Here is an 11,654-nt window from a genome sequence, read left to right on the forward strand (position 1 = left end):
AATAAATAAATAAATAAATAAATAAATAAATAAATAAATAAATAAATGTAGGTGGGATTTGGATGCTGGTTGGCTGGGGAAGGAACAGCCCTGAGCAATAGCTGAATGGTAAGAACCTCAGATATTTGGGGGTGGGAGGGGCCCACTGTGGGGAGACCAGTCAAATGGCACCCAGGCCTCCCTCAGGACAGAAGGCTGAAGAGGAAGGGAGAGGTAAGAGGATCTCTAATCCTAGGAGCTGACTAGGAGATTTATCCAATGGCTTTGCTCAGAACAGCTTAGAGTTTTGACCATGGACAGGAAGAGAGAAAAAAACTAGGATTTATTGGATGGACAGCGTGCAGGCTCCACACTGGGTACTCAGCACGGAATCTGGTTTCATGCCACGGGAATCTTGTGAGCTGGAGATCACCCCACCCATTTTGTAGGTAGAAACCTGAGGTTCACCAGGAGTTCAAGATCAGTCCAGGCAACAAGGGAGACCCTGTCTCTATTCAAAAAATAAAAAAATTAGCTGGGCATGGTGGCACGTGCCTATGGTCCCAGCTACTCAGGAGGTTGAGGAGAGAGGATCGCTTGAGGCCAGGAGATCGAGGCTGCAGTGAGCCAAGATCATGCCCCTGCACTACAGCCTGAGCAACAGAATAAGATCCTGTCTCAAAAAAAAAAAAAAAAAAAAAAAAAAAGGAGGAAACCTGAGGCTCAGAGAGTTTAAGAGAATCTGACCAAATAATGCATAAAAGTTAGGAAGGGCTGGGTGCAGTGGCTCACGACTGTAATCCCAGCACTTTGGGAGGCTGGGGTGGGTGGATCACTAGGTCAGGAGATCAAAACCATCTAGCTGACATGGTGAAACCCTATCTCTACTAAAAATACAAAAAATTAGCTGGGTGTGGTGACATGCACCTGTAGTCCCAGCTACTCAGGAGGCTGAGGCAGGAGAATCAGTTGAACCCCGGAGGCGGAGACTGCAGTGAGCCAAAATCGTGCCACTGCACTCCAGCCTGGGTGACAGAGCGAGACTCCATCTAAAAAAAAAAAAAAAAAAAAAAAAAATGGCCAGGCACAGTGGCTCACGCCTGTAATTGCAGCACTTTGGGAGGCCAAGGCGGTCAGATTGCCTGAGCTCAGAAGTTTGAGATCAGCCTGGACAACACGGTAAAACCCTGTCTCTACTAAAAAATACAAAAAATTAGCCGGGCGTGGTGGCGTGTGCCTGTAGCCCCAGCTACTGGAGAGGCTGAGCCAGGAGAATCACTTGAACCCGGGAGGCAGAGGTTGCAGTGAGCCAAGATCACATCATTGCACTCTAGCCGCCTGGGTGACAGAGTAGGACTTCGTCTCAAAAAAAAAAAAAAAAAAAAAATCGCTTAGGAAGGACTTCTGTTTACCTCTCCAGACCTAGCTTGGAGCCTCACCCTGCCTTGGGGACTGGGCACCTTCTGCCTTTGTCTCCCTCAATGCGTGGTAACTGGGCCCTCCTCTCAGGACACCACAAGTTCGATCACCACTCCAGAAGCACAGGGATTCTGGTGACCGTGAAGGTAGCTGACTCCAAAGCAGACGTCTGCACCCCAGTAGGTTCACTAACTAACCCAGCAGGGTGTGAGAAGAAACAAAATCAGAATTTGTATTCTTTAGTTTTTAATCTGAGCCTGCTAAATATTCTACTTCAATGTATGTTTTTTAAAATGTATTTATTTTTTGAGAAGTGTCTTGCTCTGTTGCCCAGGCTAGAGTGCAGTGGCTCTATCTCTGCTCACTGCAACCTCTGCCTCCTAGGTTCAAGCGATTCTCACGCCTCAGCCTCCCCAGTAGCTGGGACTATAGGCCTGTGCCACCACACCTGGCAATTTTTTTTTTTTTTTTTTTTGAGACGGAGTCTGGCTCTGTCTCCCAGGCTGGAGTGCAATGGTGCCATCTCAGCTCACTGCAACCTGTGCCTCCCGGGTTCAAGCAATTCTCCTGCCTCAGCCTCCGGAGCAGCTGGGACTACAGGTGCAAGCCACCACGCCTGGCTAATTTTTGTATTTTTAGTAGAGATGGGGTTTTGCCATGTTGGCCAGACTGGTCTCAAAGTCCTGACCTCAGGTGATCCACCCACCTCAGCCTCCCAAAGTGCTGGGATTACAGGCATGAGCCACCGTGCCCGGCCAATTTTTGTATTTTCAGTAGAGATGGGTATTTGCTGTGTAGGCCAGGCTGGTCTCAAACTTCCGGCCTCTAGTGAGCGGCCCGCCTCAGCCTCCCAAAGTGCAGGGATTACAGGCACGAGCCACTGCGCCTGGCCCCTAATATATGTTTTATAATGTGATTATGAACATAGCAGAACATATATACCTAGGTTATAAATAGTAAATATACAATTAAATACAAAATGAATGCTCAAAAATATTTTTGTGGAATTTTTTTGGTCTTTATATTGTTTCTTTTCATATGTAGTCCTGCTGATCAAAAATATTTTCCCCGATGGGGTGTGCAACCACAGTTTGCATTAGTGTTGGAGACCCCTGGAACAAGTTCTCACTTGAGGGGCAGCAGTGGTAAAGACTGCTTCAGGCTGGTGCAGTGGCTCACGCCTGTAATCCCAACACTTTGGGAGGCCGAGGCAGGAGGATCACTTGAGCCCAGGAGTTCAAGATCAGCCTTAGGCAACATAGGAGGACTCTGTCTCTACAAAAATAAAAAAAAATTAGTCAGGCATGGTGGTGCATGCCTATGGCCTCAGCTACTTGGGAGGCTGAGGTGGAAGACTTGCCTGGGCCCAGGAGGTCAAGGTTGCAGTGAGCCATGACCCACTGCAGTGAACCATGACTGCGCCACCACACTCCTGCCTGGGCAACAGAGCGAGACCCTGTCTCAAAAAAAGAAAAGAAAAAAAGACTCGGCTTCAAGAGGCTGGATTCAAATCCTTAATTGGCTACTTTAAGCTCCAGGCTATGTGGTTGGATGAGTTTATAGAACCTTCCTAAGCCTCAGTTTCCTCATCTCAGAAATGGGGGTGGCAATAGCACCCACCTCAGTGGGGATTAAAAGAGTTGCTATGGCCGGGCGCGGTGGCTCACACCTGTAATCCCAGCACTTTGGGAGGCTGAGACAGCTGGATCACCTGAGGTCAGGATTTCAAGACCAGCCTGGCCAACATGGTGAAACCCCATCTCTCCAAAAATACAAAAATTAGCTGGGCATGATGGCAGGTGCCTGTAATCGCAGACCATCCTGGCTAACACAATGAATCGCAGCTACTTGGGAGGCTGAGGCAGGAGAATCGCTTGAACCCAGGAGGTGGAGGTTCCAGTGAGTCAGGATGGTGCCACTGCACTCCAGCCTGGGCGACAAAGTGAAACCCTGTCTCTACTAAAAATACAAAAAATTAGCCGGGCATGGTGGCGGGCACCTGTAGTCCCAGCTACTCGGGAGGCTGAGGCAGGAGAATGGCGTGAACCCGTGAGGCAGAGGTTGCAGTGAGCCGAGATTGCGCCACTTCACTCCAGTCTGGGTGACAGAGCGAGACTCCGTCTCAAAACAAACAAACAAAAAGAAGTATTAGCTATCAGATTTTTGAACAGACATGTTGTGGAGCTGCGACAGTTTCAAAAAGTGTCATTTCCCAGGCCCAAGGCAGCGACTTGCTTCTGGGTCCCAGTGCTATCATTCCAAATGACTAACATGGTGACTATGTAACGAACCACCTCCAATTTTCTGTGAATTGGAAGGCGACTGTCCTAATTCTGTTTTAGAACATCAGAGACCCTTGGATACCCAATTGTTAGGGGAGCCTGCTAACCAGATTCCTGTCCTGGAGTGGCAAGCCAGGCAGAAAGGGATGACCTTGAGGGGGATCACAGACCCTTTCTATAAGATTATCCTAATGCTCAGACACTCCCAACAGGGCTCAGAGCCCTTTTTCTCTCATTCGGTGAGAGCATGTTGTGGGTGCACATTACAAAAAAACCCAGTTAGAGAAATACAGCAAGCCCCCCAGGGTCTAGAAATGGATGGCTCTGGGAAATGGAGATTTCCCATCCCACTGAGGTGTAGCCACAGGTTCCCAGTACCTAGACCCCCTCTGAAGATGGCCAGGGAGTTAAGAAGATGAGGGGCCAGGATCAGGTGCGGAGGCTCACACCTGTAATCCCAGCACCTTGGGAGTCTGAGGCGGGTGGATCACGAGGTCAGGAGATTGAGACCATCCTGGCTAACATGGTGAAATGCCGTCTCTACTAAAAATACAAAAAATTAGCCGGGCTGGTGGCGGGCACCTGTAGTCCCAGCTACTTGGGAGGCTGAGGCAGGAGAATAGCATGAACCAGGGAAGGCGGAGCTTGCAGTGAGCCGAGAACGCGCCACTGCACTCCGGCCTGGGCAACAGAGCAAGACTCTGTCTTAAAAAAAAAAAAAGAAGAAGAAGAAGAAGATGAGGGGCCAGGGTGGGGGTGTACAGTCAGAGATTGAGAAAGCCTCTCAAAGTGGGAAGAGGGCCTCGTAAGTAGGTAACTGGGGGTTATTATTCCCATTTCACAGTTGAGGAAACGCAGGACCAAAGCACAGAGACTTCGTTTTCTCTAAACGAAGATTAGCCTGGTACAAGTTCAGCTGATGCCCCAGCCCTGACATCCTCCTCTCCCCAACTCCCCCATCCAGGCATTTGGTGTAGACACCCCTGGGGGAGTTAGGAGCCCTGGGGGCCAAACCGCCTCGGTTACTGTTTCCCATGTGGAACTTGAACAAATCACCTGTCTTCTGAGCCTCAGTTTCCTCATCTGTACAAGGGGTTGGTTACTATGCCCCACCTCCACTCCCTCCTATTTATCTTCCAGTCCCCTCACTCTGAAGCTTGCCCAGAAGCTCATTCCAAGGGGATGAACCCATCTGGAGGCCTGGAGGTCACTGGCCCTGCCTCAGGGATCCTGTCTGTGTCCGGCCCGCACAGAGTGGATATGGACCGACCTAGTGGTTCATGTCCACCTGGCCCAGACTCAGAGATGGCTCCATTCTGGGGGTTTTCCCAAGAGCTCATCCCCGTCCTTCTCTCCCCAGCGCTTCCCATTCTTTGGTCCTTCAGGTGTTTGTGGGGACAGGGCCTACACAATTTAGCTCATTTAATCTTCACAACACCGTGGGGAGGTAGCTCTATGTACCCCTTTTCCAGATGTGGAAACTCATGGTTACAGAGAGGAAAGGTCTTTCTCCAGATCCCAGTGTTGGGGGTGGAGGTCTTGGCCTGTTTTTCTCTGTTACATGTCTCTGTCTCCCTTCATAATCTTCCATGGAGTGTTCAGAATGGTACCCAACCATGGCCAGTCTCTCAAATGTTACATTATGCAGCCATTAAAACAATGATTACACATACATAAATGACTCACAACAAGAAGAAAATGCTTATGACACAATATTCAGGAGAAAAGCATGACATAAAAGTTGCAGATACAGTATGATAAAATTATACGAAAATGGTTGTGCATGGAAAAAAGACTGAAGGGAAACGCACCAAAATATCCAGAGTGCTTGTTTGTGTCCTGGTACTATGGATAATTTCTTTCCTACTTTTCTACTTTTCTACATTTGCCAAATGGTCAATCGGCATGCAGTTTTACAACAAAGAAAAGCATCAATGAAAATAACGATAATAATAAAAAGAATGATAGGGCCGGGTGCGGTGGCTCATGCCTGTAATCCCAGCACTTTGAGAGGCCGAGGAGGGTGGATCACCTGAGGTCAGTTTCGAGACCAGCCTGGCCAACATGGCGAAACCCTGTCTGTACTAAAAACACACAAAAATTAGCTGGGCGTGGTGGCGCATGCCTGTAATCCCAGCTACTAGGGAGGCTGAGGCAGGAGAATTGCTTGAACCCAGGAGGCAGAGGTTGCAGTGAGCCGAGATAGTGCCAGCAACAGAGTGAGACTCCGTCTCAAAAAAACAAAACAAACAAATAAATAAGAAGAAGAATGATAATACATTCGTGGTTGAAATATTTGTAACCTGCTTCCTCTTCAACTTCCTCTCCTTCAATTCCCTCCAAAGTCTACCTTTTCAGGACAGTATGACTATAACCCAGAGGCAAGGGAGGATTTGGGAGAGCAGGCAATATCTCCACAGACCCATGCCCACCTCCTCCTCCTCTCCTTTGACCCGGCTCTCCTCTCCCTCGAGTGAGGACCCCCACCCCGGGCCCTCCTCCCAGCACCTACCCCCAGCTCCTGCTGGCGCTCACCTGAAGCTTGTTGGCCGGCCTCCTAGATGCGAGGTGCGCACACCTGTGCCTGCAGGTGAGGCCTCCGCTGGGGAGTGCGCCGGGAGGAGGGAGCCGGCCGGGGGCGGGGCGTGACGTCCCGGCCCCGCCCCGCGCCGCCTCCCAGCCCCGCCCCGCCCCGCCCCGGCTTTCCGGCCCCGGGGGTTTCGTGGTTCTCGTTCTTGTGGGGTGAGGCGCTGGGACACTTCTCCCGGCAAGCACGCCCCACATGGCCTGGGCCCCAGGCATCAGCCGCGCCTGCCTTGGAGGGAGCCTCCTAGTGCGGCCCTCGGGGGGTGGGCGGACTGAAAGGGGAAGTCCCACTCTCCCAGATGAGCATCTTTCTGATCTCCCAGATCAGAAAGCGCTGGGATCCCCCACCCCACCTCCACCCCTGGGTTACTTAGAACTCACTGGGGCCTCGGACTTCAGGTTCAGATCACCTGGAGTAAGGGATGACCTCGGAGGGACGAGGAACCTCTCAAATCCCTGTTTCCTTCTCGCAGCCCACGCTCTGTACTTCTCTGGCCGGCTCCAACCCCTAAGGGAGAGATGGGCACATGGAGATCAGAGCGTTTGGGTCAAGTTATCTTTGGCTCTGACACCTGTGCTTGGGAACCTGTATCTATCTTCTTTGTATTATCTGAGACTGTTCGTATTTGGCAATTTTTTTTCTTGAAAATATCAGCCTGCTGGTGATGGCAGAGATAAGGGTCTCCGCTCTGTCGGACAGGTTCCAGCTGCCCAAGAGTCTTAAATTAGCGTTTGCCTTAGAGCAGCAATTCCATTTCTGGAACTCTCTTCCAAGGAAGTCATGCAGAATACCTGTTCATTATGGAAATCTTTTTATTTCCTTCATTTCCTTTTTTTTTTTTTTTTTTTTTTTTTGAGACAGGGTGTTGCTCTGTTGCCCAGGCTGGAGTGCAGTGGTGTGATCACGCCTCACTGCAGCCTCGAACTCCTGGGCTCAAGCCATCTCTCCACCTCAGTCTCCTGAGTAGCTGGGACTGCAGGCGAGCACCACACCCTTCTAATTTTTCCATCTTTTGTAGAGATGGGGTCTCTGGCCAGGCGTGGTGGCTTATGTCTGTAATTCCAGTACTTTGGGAGGCAGAGGTGGGTGGATCATGTGAGGCCAGGAGTTCAAGACCAGCCTGGACAACATGGTGAAACCTCGTCTGTTCTAAAAATACAAAAATTAGCTGGGTGTGGTGGTGCATGCCTGTAGTCCCAGCTACTTGGGAGGCTGAGACAGGAGGATAGCTTGAACCTGGGAGGCGGAGGTTGCAGTGAGCAGAGATCACACCACTGCACTCCAGCCTGGCAACAGAGTGAGATCCTGTCTCAAAAAAAAAAAAAAAAAAAAAAAAAGAGGTGGAATCTCACCATGTTTCCCAGGCTGGTCTTGAACACCTGGGCTCAAGTGATACACCTACCTTGGCCTCCCAAAGTGCTAGGGTTAGAGGCATGAGCCCCTGCACCCAGGCGTTGTGGAGTTCTTTTTAATGGGGAGGGTTGGGGCTGGTCTAAGTGTCCAGAGAAGGGGGTTCTTTAACAGAGCAAACACACGATGGAATATTATGCAAGCATTAAGTTATGTTTACAAACAGCTTATAATGATATGAGGAAATAGGTTATAATATTAAGAGAATAAAAGCAGGATGTCAATGTGTGGTGACAGCAGGGTCACAGCTGTACTTAAAAGCAAAACAATTTATGCACAAGGAAGAGTCTGGAAGGAAAATGTTCACTGGAACTATTTCTGGGAGGTGGCACTATGAGGCTTCTTTATTATCCTTCTGTTTTCCTGCTTTTTCAACATCTTATAAGCTTATATCACTTTTATAAAGTTCCTTCATCTTTTTAAAAAAAATTTTTTTTTTTTTGATACGGAATCTTGCTCTGTCACCCAGGCTGGAGGGTAATGGCACAATCTTGGCTCACTGCAACCTCTGCCTCCTGAGTTCAAGCGATTCTCCTGCCTCAGCCTTCCGAGTAGCTGGGATTACAGGCACATGCCACCATGCCAGCTAATTTTTGTATTTTTAGTAGAGGCGGGGTTTCACCACATTGGTCAGGCTGGTCTCGAACTCCTGAACTCAGATGATCCGCCTGCCTTGGCCTCTCAAAGTGCAGGGATTACAGACGTGAGCCATTGCGCCCAGCCAAGTTTCTTCATTCCTTAAAAAGTTCCCAGTTTCAGGCCGGGCGCGGTGGCTCACACCTGTAATGCCAGCACTTTGGGAGGCCGAGCAAGTGGATCACGAGGTCAGGAGATGGAGACCATCCTGACTGACACGGTGAAACCCCGTCTCCACTAAAAATACAAAAAAAAGAAAAAATTAGCTGGGCATGGTGGTGGGCGCCTGTAGTCCCAGCTACATGGGAGGCTGAAGCAGGAGAATGGCGTGAACCCAGGAGGCAGAGCTTGCAGTGAGCCAAGATCACACCACTGCACTCCAGCCTGCGCAACAGAGCAAGACTCTGTCTCAAAAAAAGAAAAAAAAAATTCCCAGTTTCAGAGTGCAGTGGCTCACACCTGTAACCTCAGCATTTTGGGAGGCCAAGGCGGGTGGATCACTTGAGGTCAGGACTTTAAGACCAGCCTGGCCAACATGATGAAACCCCATCTCTACTAAAAATACAAAAATTAGCTGGGCACAGCGGCGTGCACCTGTAATCCCAGCTACTCAGGAGCCTGAGGCAGGAGAATCTCTTGAACCCGTGAGGTGGAGGCTGCAGTGAGCTGAGATCACACCACTGCATTCCAGCCTGAGTGACAAGAGCAAAACTCCATCTAAAAAATAAAAAAGTAAAAATAAAAATACAAAAATTAGCCAAGCATGGTGGCAGGCACCTGTAATCCCAGCTACTCAGGAAACTGAGGAGGAGAATGGCTTGAGCCCAGGAGGTAGAGGCTGCAGAAGCTGAGATCACGCCACTGCACTTCAGCCTGGATGACAGAGTGAGACTCAAAAAAAAAAAAAAAAAAAAAGTTCCCATTAGTTGAGCACCTACTATAATCTAGGATAAGCCCCTTTCATGTAATCCTTGCGATAGCCCTGGGGTAGGAATTCTTATTTGTTCATGTTACAGATGAGGAAAGGAGGGTCTGAGAGGTTGATTCCCAAAGTCACATGTGTAGAAAGGGCCAGAGGCCTTTCTGTTCTAAGCCCAATGGGGCCTCTTAGGCAGAATCCTGGTTAGCCACCTGGCTAAAAGGCTACGGGCCCCCACTGGGCTAAAGGGAGCCAGGGAGCTGAGTTTGTCTACCCTTGAGCAACAGCTTCAAAAAAAGGCAGTGTGGAAGGAAACCACAGAGTGTGAGGGGCAGAAGTCCCACCCTGCCTTCTTCCTGCCCCCTTCCTCCCACCCAGGGGGGCTTTGAGGCTGGCAGTACCCACCCAGGAAGGACCCAGAGAGGACACAGCTTCCCAGAGGTCAAGCTGCAAGACTGCGAGGTCAGCTATCAGCCCCATCCACCAATATTATAATATATGTATATAATATATATTATATAAAATATATCATATGTATATAATATATATCCACCAATATTATTTTATGTATACATATATATAGCCGAGAGCAGTGGCTCAAGCCTGTAATCCCAGCACTTTGTTTTGTGTTTTTTTTTTTTGAGGCAGAGTCTCGCTCTGTCACCCGGACTGGAGTGCAGTGGCCGGATCTCAGCTCACTGCAAGCTCTGCCTCCCGGGTTTACGCCGTTCTCCTGCCTCAGCCTCCCGAGGAGCTGGGACTACAGGCGCCCGCCACCTCGCCCGGCTAGTTTTTGTATTTTTTTTTAGTAGAGACGGGGTTTCACTGTGTTAGCCAGGATGGTCTCGATCTCCTGACCTCGTGATCCGCCCGTCTCGGCCTCCCAAAGTGCTGGGATTACAGGCTTGAGCCACCGTGCCCAGCCAATCCCAGCACTTTGGAAGGCCAAGACAGGAGGATCACCTGAGGTTCTGGAGTTTGAAACCAGCCTGGCCAACATGGTGAAACCCCGTTTCTACTAAAAATACAAAAATTAGATGCACACGGTGGCAGGAACCTGTAATCCCAGCTACTCAGGAGGCTGAGGCAGGTGAATCGCTTGAAACAGGGAGGCAGAGGTTGCAGCGAGCCGAGATCGCACCGCTGCACTCCAGCATGGGCAACAAGTGCAAAACTCCGTCTCAAAAAAAAAAAGAAAAGAAAAATGTCAGTAGTTTTTAGTATATTCACAAGGTTTTGCAACCACTAATACTATCTAATTCCCCAATTTTTTTCTTTTCTTTTTGAGATAGAGTCTCACTCTGTCACCCAGACTGGAGTGCAGTAGCGCCATCTTGGCTCACTGCGACCTCTACCTCCCAGGTTCAAGCAATTCTCCTGTCTCAGCCTCCCGGGTAGCTGGGACAGGCACGTGCCACCACACCTGGCTAATTTTTGTAGTTTCAGTAAGGACGGGGCTTTACCACGTAGGCCAGGCTGGTCTTGAACTCTTGTCCTCAAGCAATATGCCCACTTCGGCCTCCCAAGGCGGTGGGACTATAGGTGTAAGGCATCATGCCCAGCCTAATTCCCCAATATTTTTGTTGACCTTAAAAGAAACCCCAGCCGGGCGCGGTGGCTCACGCCTGTAATCCCAGCACTTTGGGAGGCCGAGGCGGGTAGATTACGAGGTCAGGAGATCGAGACCATCCTGGCTAACACGGTGAAACCCTGTCTCTACTAAAAATGCAAAAAATTAGCTGGGCGAGGTGGCGGGCGCCTGTAGTCCTAGCTACTTGGGAGGCTGAGGCAAGAGAATGGAGTGAACCCAGGAGATGGAGCTTGCAGTGAGCCGAGATCACACCATTGCACTCCAGCCTGGGCGACAGAGTGAGACTCCGTCTCAAAAAAAAAAAAAAAGAAACCCCATCCCCACTCGCAGTCGCTCCCCACTTCAGCCCTCCGCCCAGCCTCTGGGGACCACTAATGGACTTTTGTCTCTGGATTTGTCTCTTCTGGACATCTCGTGTCAATGGAATCAGCGTGTGGCCTCTCATGTCTGACTTCTTTCACTCAGCATTGTGTTTTCAAGGTTCATCCATGTTGTAATGTGTGTCAGGTCCTCCTTCCTTTTCATGACCAAGTAAGATTCTAGACTGAGCCCCATAGTCTGGATTAGTCGACTGCATCCTTGTGGGGTTTGTTTTGTTTTATTTGTTTTTTTTTTGAGATGGAATCTCACTCTGTCATCCATGCTGGAGTGCAGTGGTGCGATCTCAGTTCACCGCAACCTCTGCCTCCTGGGTTGAAGCGACTGTTCTGCCTCAGCCTCCCAAGTAGCTGGGACAGGTACCTGCCAGCACGCCTGGCTAATTTTTGTAGCTTTAGTAGAGACAGGGTTTCACCATGTTGGCCAGGCTGGTCTTGAACTCCTGACCTCAAG

This window comes from Piliocolobus tephrosceles, chromosome 19 (genome assembly GCF_002776525.5).
Source record: "Piliocolobus tephrosceles isolate RC106 chromosome 19, ASM277652v3, whole genome shotgun sequence".
In the NCBI taxonomy this organism is placed as follows: domain Eukaryota; kingdom Metazoa; phylum Chordata; class Mammalia; order Primates; family Cercopithecidae; genus Piliocolobus; species Piliocolobus tephrosceles.